Source organism: Psammomys obesus, unplaced genomic scaffold (genome assembly GCF_907164565.1).
Source record: "Psammomys obesus unplaced genomic scaffold, mPsaObe1.curated_primary_1811, whole genome shotgun sequence".
NCBI classification, from domain to species: domain Eukaryota; kingdom Metazoa; phylum Chordata; class Mammalia; order Rodentia; family Muridae; genus Psammomys; species Psammomys obesus.
The window spans coordinates 8,187,572-8,201,052 of NW_026596046.1; the positions used below are offsets into that span (position 1 = coordinate 8,187,572).

Genomic DNA, 13,481 nt, shown 5'->3' on the forward strand with positions numbered 1-13,481 from the left:
GATAGATAGATAGATAGATAGATAGATAGATAGATAGATAGATAGATGGATATATAAATGGATGGATGGATGGATGGATGGATGGATGGATGGATGGATGTTGTGGGATACTGTCCTATGGACATGACTCAGCCTTTGCTAAGTTGGAATCAGAGTAGTCTAAGTTGTTCACACAACAGTCTCTCACTATGATTCACTCATGGAGGCAGTAAGGGCTTATGAAAAAGTAAATGAGAGGTGGACAGGGCCTCATGAGCAGCCAAAGAGGTGGTCCATAGAATGCTACACAGATGCATGGGGTGGAACGTTAGGAAGTCATGAGTGGCTCCAGAGGTAGTGCATGTGATGTACCAATAAGGCATGAGGGCTCTGTCTCTCAGGCTATGTAACTAGTTCACAACCTCTGTGTGAGCTCAGAAGCCACACTGTAAGTTTTCCATTCTTGTATAAGTTACTCCAACTAAATTCAGTGGTTCATCAAAGTAGACACCGATGCATATTGATGAGAGATTAAAAGAATAAACTTTTTGGACAAATGATTTTTCAGATGGTAATGTCCTTGTTGGGGCTGTCTTTGTTTCTGATATAAGCTAGATGTTTGTTTATATAATTTTTCTGGTGGCCTGTTTTGTTTTAAACAATGATCATGTCCATAAATTACTAAAAAGAGTGATCTAATTAAATTTAGGCTTCTTTACAATGATATTATATAGGCTATGTGTGGAGATGATTTTAGTCACAGAGGAAGTCTTAGTTGTCTGTCTAGTTGATCCTCTTCAGAAACAATCGATATTAGGGTTTATCTTATTGCTCGAATATGCAGTAGGTTCCTTATAATTGCTTTTTGCCACATAATAGATTGATTTAAGTGACCTTTTAGGCTCAGCTTCTTCACACAATGAAGTCAGTATCTACTTTACAGCCTTCTTTTTTTTGATACAAATATCTCTCAGTTGAGTTCTGGAGCTTGTAGCCTGGGAGAGCAAAAGTGCTTTAATACACGGTACTCCTTTACATGGAAGGATACTTTCTGCAGCTTATGCTCTTCAAAGCTGGCTTGTTGTATAGAGGAACAAAGAGAGGAAATGTCATCTGTGTCTCAGGGTTCCCCATACACCACACCTAAGATGTTATGAGAGAGAACTGGGCTCAAAGTGGGTCAGTGCCTTTACAAGGCAGGATATGCTCTAGTAGATCTGAGGAATTTGATCAGCATGTAAATCAGGTTAATCAAAAGTGAAAAACACAATGGACGTCATAATATGGAACTAGCAGGCTTATCCTAGCCACTGGAAGAAAAATATACAAGAATTATGTCAAGTTAGAATTTCCATGAAATTTGGTTGAAAGCCAAATCCTGTATTTGTGAATATTTGATAGGCCTCAGTGTCTATAATAATACAACAAAGTGGTGAAAAGAGTGGAAAATATAGAGGCCTGGGTGATCCCCACATCTTCTCTGGGCTGGGAAACAGTCAGAAAGTATGATATCATCATACCAGACATTGGTAGCTAGAATGCGGAAAGTTGAAATTTACATAAGAATCTTGCATCTGGTGATATTGCTGAACTAATTGTTTTTTTTTAAATCTTATCAAAAATCCAACTTTCTAGAAGTAGGATTGGGAGGAGACAAGGGAGGTAAACACTGCCAGAATACAAATTTAATGAATTGTAATAAGTGATAATAATAATAATAATAATAATAATAATAATAATAATAATAATAATAAAACAACTTTCCTAGAGTTCACCATTTCTTCTTCAGTTTCAGGTTCTTGTAGAGTGTTGTAACCTTTCAGTACATTTTATTTCATTTTATTATAGTTTGTTTTAATTTTGAAACAGGTTTTTGTGTGTCCCAAACACACAAAGGGGAGGGTGAACTCTTGTTACAAATGTAAGACCCAGCAAGAAATGAAGAAACATTGACACCTTCATACACTGCTGATGCAAATGCAAAATATCCACACTGAAAAACAGTTTCGTTTGAAAGAATTAAACACAGTACTGCCAGTTCCCACGATGACAGCCAGGAAGCAAAGATGGGGGTATAGGAAGAATCCATGACAAGATTTAGTCCCCAAACACATGCTCCAAGGGACCTTTTACCATGGCATGAAAATTCCATCATGTCATGAGCCCTTTAAGGCATTAATTCATTTTCTGGTTCAGAACCCTTAATGATCTCATTGTCTCTGCACATATCCACATAGACACACCCACAGGTGTATTTTACTAGTATCCTAGACATTTCATTTACATTAAGTTGACAACTAACCATCATGGCAGAACAGAAGATCAAGTCAACCACATTTCCTTAAGGGAAAGGCTAATCAAGAGAGAAAAACACTGTCTTCAACATGTATAAGAAAACCAAGGAAGCTGAAGAAGTTTGAGACCCTGGCAAAGGCTGGCTCACAGCTTTAAGTACAAAGGACATTACTGTAACATCAAAGGGCAAGGGGAAGCAGCAAGTGCTGATATGTGATCTCTAGCAAGTCATCCCTAGCACTGAGCTGAGATCATGGAGGGAAGTTGTTATCCTGAACATAGTTATTTCACACAAATGAAACAGCTTTGTGTTAGATGTTGTTACCTAGGACTTTTGCATCTATAGGAGTGAGTGGACATGATGCAGAAATTGAAAGAGCTAGAATTAAGAATGAATCCTCTCAACATTAATAAAGTGTTAAGATTTTTACTAAAGTTAGCGAGAAAGGTATTGATTCTTTTTTTTTTTTTTTTTTTTTTTTACAGAAGAGCAAAGAAAACAGTTATTTTCCTAAGATGAAGTCTGCTCTGGCTCTTTGTCAAGGGCATGAGTTTGTAGGCACAGCCGGCCTAGAGAGGTCAACATGTTGGTTGCCACAAGTTGGGTTTGTCGCAAAACCTTTGTGACCCCACAGAGGCCCTTCTAGAAATCATGTCTCGACCAGGAACTAAAGTAGATCAGAGAGTATGGGTTCCAGAACAAACGTGAGATGTGGAGTGTCAATTTTACCTTAGCCAAGACCCACAAGGCTGCTCAGGAACTGCTGACACTGGCTAATAAGGACCTGTGGCATCATTTTGAAGGGAATGCTCTACTGAGCATTGGGGTGCTGGATGAGGGCAAGATGAGCTGGATTACATCCTGGCCCTGAAGCCTGAGGATTTCCTGAAGACTGAGGCACTGCAGAGCCAGGTCTTTAAGCCGGGCCTGGCTAAATCTATTCACCATGTCCCTGTGCTTATCTGCCAGCACCATACCAGTGTCAGCAAGTAGGTGGTGAATATCTCATCCTTCAATGTCCATCTGGATACCCAGAAACACATTGAGTTCTCCCTCTCTTTTCCTTATGGTGGCCACCCATGCCAACTGAAGAGGAAGAATGCCAAGAAAGACCAGGGTGGTGCTAGAGCAGCTGGTGATGATGAGGAAGAAGATTAAATTAATATTCTGCTGGACTGGAGGACTGTCTAGTTTTCCAGTTGACTAAGAAAACAGAATTGATACTTAGAAGAAGGAGAAGAAGAAGAAAAAAAAAAAAAGAAAAAGAAGAAGAGGAGGAGGAAGAAGAAGAAGAAGAAGAAGAAGAAGAAGAAGAAGAAGAAGAAGAAATCTGTTTTGGGTGAAGAGTCTCTGAAGTCCCAGATAATATTTATCAATAAAGTATTTTAACATTAAGATATTTGCATTTGATGGTGTGAATAAGAAGACGGGCCAGCTGGTGAAGTGCTAAGCATAGGACTAGAGCTTGGGTCTTCTAAAGCAGACATATAAGGCAGGTAGGCTGCCTACCTATAATCCTGGCATAGAGAGAGTGGGTTATAAGCTCACTTCGACTCTCAGAGTTCCAGCTTTGGCTTCAAAAAAAGATCATGCTAAAATACATAAGTTGCAAAGTGATCAAAAATACACTCAGTATCAATCTTGGGTCTCTGCATGCACTGGCTACACAAATGAACATGTACTTGTTTGTGCATGACATGCACACAATTGGAAGAAAGAAGATACCTTGAGGCATACTGATATATTGTAACCAAAACTTTTATAAGTACTAAAAATATGCTTGAACATGGTCTGACTCTATTTGCTTTATTGTTGTGACTTGAACCCCAACCATATGATCTCCAAGGTGTGCCTATGTTGTTTTTTTTTATGCACTTGAATGGGTGCATGTAGTGTACTTTATTGTTTTAATCTGCATTTTCTTCATTAATAACAGTGTAGAACATCTTCAGTCTCTTTGGTGAACTGTCGGTTTAATACAGTTGCCTACATCATTGGCTTGCTATTGTGTTTCCTAATCTTTAGCTGAAAGTACTTTTGATATGTTTGAGATGCCAATCCAGTCTTAGATACATGGTTTCAAATATTTTTCCTCAGCCTCAGGTTTCTTTCTCTTTGATTATCTCAACACTATTTTTTTGCAGATGCCTTTTTGAAGTTTTGATATAGTACACTTTATCATTTTTTTCTTGGTCACACAACCTGCAGTAGATATCATGTCTCAAAGTTCTTTGCTTAACCTTGGGTCATGAAGTTTTATTCTCATATGTATTCTTTAAAATATTTCAAATTTCAGATCTATGATCTAAAACCATTCGTTGAAAGGCTAGCTTTTCTCCATTGAGTTCTTTTTACACTTTTGTAAAAATCAAATAGTCATACATGTGTAGTCTATTTCTGGACAATCTATTGTGTTCCATTGATCTATTTGTCTATAGTCTCACCAATACCAGCCTGACCTATTATTATAGTTTATAGTTATCATAAAATCAAGTAACATATAATCATTACACTTTCGTTTCATTTTTAATAAAATTTCAACTCTTCAATTTATTTTGTTTTTCCATACAAATTTTTGAACAATGTTGTTTTTACAAAAAAAAAATGTTTTGCTAAAATTTCTAATTAAAGTTGTCTTATCTGTGTAGTAAACAAGTTTGATTTCCAGTTGTAGGCTGATAACTGTCAAAATGCCATTGATTTTTATGTTTATTTCATGTCCTAGACTTACTTATTGATGTGAGGATTTATGGTGACTTACATAGGCAGTGATATCTGAAAATAAGAAAGATTTTAATTTTGTGTTTTCTTTTGAAGTTTTTATTTCATTTTATTGACTTTTTTGTAGCTAAAACTATTTGTACTTGGCTGAATTCAAGTGCTGATTTGAAGTGTCATTAAAGCATTCAGTCTTCCCCTATGAAATTTTTGTTCATTTATTTATTTAATCACGTTACAACCTGATGCCAGTCCCGTCCCTCCTCTCTTCCAACTTCATGCCCTTCTCCCCCCACTCCTTTCTGTCCTTCTCAGAGGAGAGCCCCTCAAGAGGTACCAAACCACCCTGGCACCTCAAGTCTCAGCCGGACTAAATGCATCATCTCCCACCGAGGCCAGATAAGGCTGTCCATCTAGGGGGAAGGGATCCAGTGTCGGGCAACAGAGACAAAGACAGTCTCTACTCCCATTGTTAGAGGCCCCACATGATGATCAAGCTGCATATCTGCTACATATATGCTCTTTGTTTGATGGTTCAGCGTCTGTGAATCCCCATGGGTCTAGGTTAATCGGTCTTCTTGTGGTGTCCTTGACCCTCCAGCTCTCTCAATCCTTTCTCCCACTCTTCTACAAAACATGTCGAACTCGGCCTATTGTTTGACTGTGATGAAACCCCTCAGAAGACAGGTGTGCTTGGCTCCTGTCTGTAAGCATAGCAGAATGTCATAATTGTGACAAGGGTTGGCTTTTTCCCGTGGGGTGGGTTCTCAAGTTGGGCAAGTCATTGGTTTGCCATTCCTTCAACCTCTGTTCCATCTTTATCTCTACATTTCTTGGAGGCAAGACAGAATTGGGGTTGAGGGTTTTATCAGTGGGTTGTTGTCCCTCTCCCTCCACTGAAAGTCCCTGGCTACAGGAGGTGACCACGAAAGGCTCTTTAACTTCCTTTGGGAAAATTCTCAGCCAGGGTCATCCCCACAGATTCCTGCGAGCCTCCCCTGTCCCAGAGATGGCTACAACTGATTTCTGTTCTCTCTCCTGGTGTCCTCCCCCTTCACTCCCTCCCTATTTTCCCTTGAATTTTAAAAGTCCGCTATTTTATCAGCTAAAAGTCTTTCATCTACCAAACACTTCACAAATGTTTTCTCCCAACCCATTATGTCTCTTCTCATTCTCTTGGCACTGTCTCCCATAGTGTGGGAGATTGTACTGGGATGAAATCAAACCTCTCTAGTCCTCTGTGGAAATGCCTTTAACGCTGTGTCTTGACGTCAATGTTGTAGCTAAGACTATGTATTTTGTAAGCTCCTTTTGTTTAAAGTTTTACATCTGGGCTAAGTGAGGTGGTTCGGCAGGTAAAGGTGCTTGCTTCTTAACCTGAATACCTGAACTCACATGATGGAATGAAAGACCCAACTACAGCAAGTTGTCCCTTAACTTACACACATGGATCATACTACAACACACACACACACACATGCACACACACACACACACACACACACACACACACTAAATAAATCATAAAAATACATACAATTATTTATTTTAAATTAGTGAATATTCTTAAAGAAGATCATTCCGCTGGAACTTATGGAGGTTATTGATCATCAATAGTTTAAGATGACAGTGCAGTTTTTTAATTTCCTTTTAATAGTCATCTCCATTATTCTCCTAAACAGCGATGTCATACTACACAGTTCATTATATGTAATGCTCTCGTTCCTTCTTTTCTCACTGTTGTTTTTGATCATATCTAGCTTCTCCCCATAAACACCAGTGACAATCCAGCTTTTTGTTTACAATAACTTGCTCTCTAGCAGCCTTCGTTGTTATCTATATGGATGAAATATTAAAATACACATTTTAAGAATTAATTTTTGTTTTAGGTTAGTTTTTAAGGAGGGTTTTGTGAAAAATACTTTAAAGTACAAGGATTGTAATTTTAAGTAATATTTGTTCTACTTACCATCCCTGAGACTGTTTGTCAATCCTCCATAAAAATATATGAGAAAAGTAAGAATGTAAACTGCATGCTGATATGGCTCTCAACAGAATAAAGGAACCCAACCATGATGTGAACTGTAATTGAATGATTATGTAATTTGTTTCAGAGGAAATGAATTTTCTGAAAGGAACAAATCTCCTGATAATTTATTTGGAGTGTTTTATTTATTTGTTCTTCATGTGTTTTCATGGATAGTTCAAATGACGTTTCTCATACCATCTTCAAGTGGACACAGTAACTGTCTTTGTAAGTTACTATGGCTAATTCTCTAAGGATATCTACTTAAACTGTATCTCAGCCTAATCTGTTGACTCGGGTTTAGGTATCAGGTAGGAGCGTATGGTATGTCTAAAAATCTTAGAAGGAACTTGCCATATCAAGGAAGAGAGTAAGGAATGATACAATCCTTATTTTTTTTTCTTTTTAAGGATAAATAGCACTTCTTCAAAAGTAAATTGTTCTAAGTTGTGGAGGTGACATCATATTCTCTGCGACAGATCCTTTTATTGTATCTCTGGAAGGGTTCTGGTGCTGATAAGTACACTCAGAGACAGCTGAGGGAATTTTTGATTAATACACTTCCCGAGAAAATAAGGGATGTGGAGGCAGCCAACAGCACACTAGGATGCCAGTCACAGCTAATGGATGTAGAGGATACAGAAAGTGCGTGACTGCCATAGTTTGGAAAGCCTAGACTTGCAACATTGCCTTAGCTAGATACAGTAATGACACTCTTGTCCCAATATGTCACCATCTTAATAGAAACAAACCCTGTCCAGCTCAAATGGCTACAGTCTGGGGAAACTGATTGGATTATAGCTGTTGTTATTTCAGGTAAATAGGCAGGTTACAAGATTCCTCACTTTTTATGACACTGTGAAGTGTGACAGCCTAAGCTGGAAGTACAAAATGCATGAAGATGATTTGCAAATAGCTTTTCTACAAAGTTTCCCTTTATCTAAAAGGTTTCTACTTTGGTGCTCTAAAGCAAGGGGAGCTTCCCATTTCAGCAATCTAATGTCGCTTGGACAAAACTTCCAGAGTACTTGGAGTAGTTGATTTCTGGGTTAGGGTAGGTGTAGGTCACTCTAATCTTTCCAATCCATCACAAGCACATGTGCGTGTTGCCGATTTCTCCCCAAAGTGCAATAATAAATCTGTCTTCTTAAAGGTCATGAACTGTAAACTAATAGAGTAATTATTTAAAGCTAAGCTTTGGGTAGAAGCATTTAGAACCAGATGAAGACATGAGTTCCAAGGAATGTATGAGCTAGTATGCTTGTGCCGTCTCACCATATGAATCTCATTGAGATTCTAGTATGTAACAAGACAACCTTGAGTCATATGTTGGACTTCTCAGTTTCTAGAACCATAACTTGAATAAAAGTCTGCTCTTTATAGGTCACCCATTCTCTTTTGTATTTTGTCATAACAACATAAACAAATTAAGACACATGATCTTCCAACATTACCATAAACCACAGATATATTTAAAAAGAACAACAACAACAAAAAAAAAAAATTGGCATCATTTGCTAAAAAATGAAAGCTCTATCCAGGAAGGTAAACAGGCAACGTCTCTCACCCCGCAGATTAATTCTCTAAATGTAAAAGCAGAGTCAACTTAACCAAACACTTTCCTGATCTCTTCGTCACTTTTTTGGTGTGCCTTTGTTCCATATTTCTGAGATCTTTGGTGCATGCTTACATGTGTGCCCATTTACCCATGAGCCACTGTCTGGAGAGAACAATTGGTAGCTTTTCATGCCTGAAAGTCATGTGCAACTCAAGTTTTCTTCCATTTCTACCTTATAACCCATCCCATCAAAGTTAGGATACCTCATCATTTAACATGCATATTGTGACCCTAGTCTGGACTGGACCAAGTCTGGAATAGTTGACTTTTTTCTCTTATTATCCGGAAGAGCTAAGAGAGTATGTCTCCCTCTAATGCTTTCTATCAAAATCTCAGTACTTTTTTTTTTATCATCAAAAGAAATTTCTTCAGCACATGTTCAAATCTGTAAATCCAACAAACCTCTAATTCTGAGGAAAAAAAATTAAAAAAGATATTATTGAGAAGTTATAAGTAATGCATCAAAAGTCTAGGCATGGGGAAATCTTTAGAGAAATAAATTGGTAACACATTTTGCTACCCGTGAGGGTTCTAGAGATACCTCTCTGCCTACAGTTCACACTTCCAACTGTTGGATGTTTAGAAACAGAAAATATCTGAAAAGATCTGTGGCTTTCAACTTGAAAGCTTCTCTATTGGTTTAAACTTCTGTAACATTCTGTCTTCATTGCCTTAGGTGGTGGTCACCTGTCTGCATGAGGGTGCTACAGAAAGCACGTAGTGAATATAGTTTAGACAATAGGAAAACAGGTCATTGAGAGAGATAAGTAGGAAGATTTTCATAACTGATATTTTATAATTTTCTGTTTTTAATCTTCAGTTTCATATTTTGAGTAATTAAAAAATTTTAAACTACTATGTTATACTCATCAAATCATGGCTGAAACAATTCTGTAGACAAAAGATGCTTCATATTCATATTAAATATACTTTAGGGCCAAAGTCATCAATTATGTGTACCTAAAAGAGTTGGATAAAGATGCAAGAATGAATATTCGGTGTGAATGTAAATAATATCGGTCCATCATATAGATTTATCAAGTTGGTATGAAAATTATTACAAATATTAACAAACTTTTAAAGAAATATGGATAATGATGCTGAGATAGTTTTATACATATAGATAATATTAGATGAACTAAGAAGATTACATTTATAAATGTTTATGTTCATGTATGATATACATAACAATAATTAAAGAAGAAATGGTCAGAGGCCATGAATTTGCAAGGGAGTAAGGAGGTATATGTGAGAGGTTGGAAGATAGAAAGAGAAGGGAGAAGATGCTGTAGTTGTAATTTAACTTCAAAAATAATATAATTTTAAAATTGAAAGGAATGAAGATTAGATTATTTTGGAGGGGGACCTAAGCGAGGTTCAGAAGGACTTTCAGGGAGAGTGAGAGGGGTGGAATGGTGAAAATATGCTCTGTTACACATGACACTCAAAAAATAATTTTAAAAAGCCTATCAGCAAATTTCAAACATTAAAGATAAAAAGAAAAGCATGAAGAAATCTCATTTATATTTTAATAAAAAGAGACTTCTAGTTTGTTTTATTATCCTTATTGGTACATCTGATTTTATTTCATTTAATATTGTTCTCATATTCTCATGGAATCTTTTGTTCTTTCCCTTGCCATTTTCCTTAAGTCAACTCTGCATTATTTATTCTCATTTCCAATTGCTGCTATGATTGTTTCTTTTTTCTTCTATCTTGGAACGGGAGTGTTAATTATGTTACTAACTGATTCTTCAAATGCCTGAATTCCTAGATTAAACTCAGGGAGGGATTACCAACAAACAGGAGTGAATAAAAAAGTATTAAAATGAAAGGAGGAGATAGAAATATACAGAAGAATTATCTTCTAAGACATGCCAAGGTACGTGTGGGTCTTCAGTAGAACTGGGCCCAGTTTTTAGAATTTAAATCATTTTGTAGCTTAAAATAGTACACTGAAGTTTTTGTGGACTAATACATGCCTGTGTGTTTAGGGTTATTATTTGCCAACTCTCCTTTCATAGTCTCCAAAAGCTCTACAGCTCTTAGAAATTCATTAAGAAGTGCAAAGGATGTGAGAATTTTACTCATGTGGTTTTCAAATAAAAGTCGTGCCTTAACTTTATTAGTTCTGACAAAAGCTGTGATCATCCTGGAGCAAAGGCAGAGAACATTACTCACAGCACAGCAGGCAGTGCCAATTCCGTGTTTCTGCCAGTTGTCCCTGTCTTTGCATATCCCCCAGTGACTCCTGTGCATGATGTGGTAGACCATGGCTGAGAAGCACTGACCTCAGAAAACCCTGATGTTATATTAGAGGAATGGTTGCAAACTATCCTAAGATATTCTACCACAGAGCAACCAATTCTCCCTTCTCCATGCTCCATGGTTATTCTCCACACAGAAGTCTTTTTAAAGATAGTTTAAAACAAGAATAGATGCTTGACTGTAACCATAGAGTAGGCAGAAACTTAAGAGAGACAATGGAAAGTTCTCTTCCAATTTTGATGTGATGGCTGCCTTCACTGCTACTATGTAGAAAATAATATGCTTCTCCTGGTTTTCTCAATGCCTCCTGTTATGACATGAATGTAGGGAACAGAACTTAGAAAACCTACAATTTCTTTTTAATTATACTCTTCATTGTTAGAAAGGGAAATACAAATAAAGCAATAGAGCAAATTAAAGCTTAAGTCTCCAAAGAGTTCATCAAAGCCCTGGGTACTTTGACTACTTACTTTGAGTTTCCCCATAAAAACCTCAGTCTCCGTCTTTATCCACAGAAACCTTAAGCACATTGATTTTACCTTGGCAGTGGGTCACATATGTAGGCTAGGGAGCTAGTTGAATGCCATCACTTCCTCCTGAGAATACCTTTGTAAATTGTCTTGGAGATGAAATGTGTAAAAAATATCCTGATGAATGCCAATGTGGGTCCATTGCTGAAGCAAATGGCAGAGTTCCTGAAATGATCCATATTTTTAGCAAAGGCCAATGTTAGCCTTGGCTTGTTGCTTGCCTCCATACTTATTCACTTGGAACAAATATTCCCTGGAACATGTTATTTACTTCATAACTCTGCATTTTCCATTTTTTTCTTGACATCTAAAAGCCAAATTTAAAGCAAGCATGGGCTAAGATAAGACTTGCTGTGACTTTTCTTACAACAATGTTGGATTTAATTCTTTTTCTAAAATATTACACTAAAAAATACAGTTGAACAGTTAATACTATCTCATTTATTAATTCACTAGCCTATTCATTGCTTATTAATGGTCTTGTACTTTTAAATTTCTTTCTTTTACAATAAGATGTCTTTTCCTCTTTTTATAGTAGTTCATCCATTGAATTTTTACTGATATATCCATGATCTCTCAATGGGTTGTTACTTTGAAATGCCAGGCTTCTAACTTGTTCCCTCTTTTCTCCTTCTTCTGATGTCCAGCCTCTTTGCCTTTCTGGATAGGAATTGAACATTTTAGCAAGAGTCCTCCCTCTTGATTAGTTTCTTTGGGTGTACAGATTTTAGTAGGTTTATCCTATATTATATGTCTATATGAGTGAGTATATACTGTGTGCATCTTTCTCCTTCTGGGAGAGCTCACTCAGGATGATCTTTTCCAGATCCCACCATTTACCTGCAAATTTCATGATTTCCTTGTTTTTTATTGCTGAGTAATATTCCATTGTGTAGATATACCACAATTTGTGCATCCATTCCTCCACTGAGAAGCATCTGGGCTGTTTCCAGCTACTGGCTATTACAAATAAGGCTGCTACAAACATGGTTGAGCAAATGTCCTTATGGTACACTTGAGCCTGTTTTGGATATATGCCTAGGAGTGGTATGGCTGGATCTTGAGGAAGCGCTATTCCTAGTTGTCTGAGAAAGGGCCAGATTGCTTTCCAGAGTGGTTGTACAAGTTTACATTCCCACCAGCAGTGGAGGAGGGTTCCCATTTCTCCACAATCTCTCCAGTAGATGCTGAGACTTATGGGGAATCTTTGGGCAGAGTGCAGGGAATCTTAGGAAAGAAGTGGGAAACAGTAAGATCTGGAGAGGACAGGAACTCCACAAGGAGAGCAACAGAACCAAAAAATCTGAGCACATGGGTCTTTCCTGAGACTGATATTCCAACCAAGGACTATGCATAGAGATAACCTAAGACCCCTGCACAGATGTAGCCCATGGCAGTTCAGTATCCAAGTGGGTTCCATTGTAATAGGAACAGGGACTGTCTCTGACATGAACTGATTGGTCTGCTCTTTAATTACCTCCCCCTGAGGGGGAAGCAGCATTATCAGGCCACAGAAGAAGACACTGCAGCCACTCCTGATGAGACCTAATTGACTAAGATCAGAAGGAAGGAAAAGAAGTCCTCCCCTATCAGTGGACTTGGGAAGGGACATGCATGCTGAGGGTGGAGGAAGGGAGGGATTGGGACAGGAGGAGGGAGAGAACCACAGGGGGTAATGCAAAGTGAATAAAGTGTAATTAACAAAGAAAAAAAAGAAATGCCAATCTTTTAAAAAAAATTGTTAGTGACTATTTGAATCTAGGATCATTAACGAGACATTAAGCTAAGATCTGAATATATATATAGTTTTAATTACATATCTTACACTAAAAACAATTAAAGCCATGGTTCTGAGGGACCTGCTTGATGATTGCAACAAGCTAACAGATCTTCCAGCTGCTTCTTTTTATCACAAATACAAAGACTGAATGCCCCAACTGTTTTGCTAATTCTATAGATGTTCTCTAACTACCAAATATATATTCACAATATATATATATGTGTGTGTGTGTGTGTGTGTGTGTGTGTGTGTGTGTGTGTGTGTGT

At 37.5% G+C, this 13,481-nt stretch overlaps 1 pseudogene; it reads left to right on the plus strand.

Annotated features, from left to right (window-relative positions):
* Positions 1–2,858: 2,858 nt before the first annotated feature.
* On the plus strand, positions 2,859–3,433 carry LOC129688623 (40S ribosomal protein S9-like; annotated as a pseudogene).
* The last annotated feature ends 10,048 nt before the right edge of the window (positions 3,434–13,481 follow it).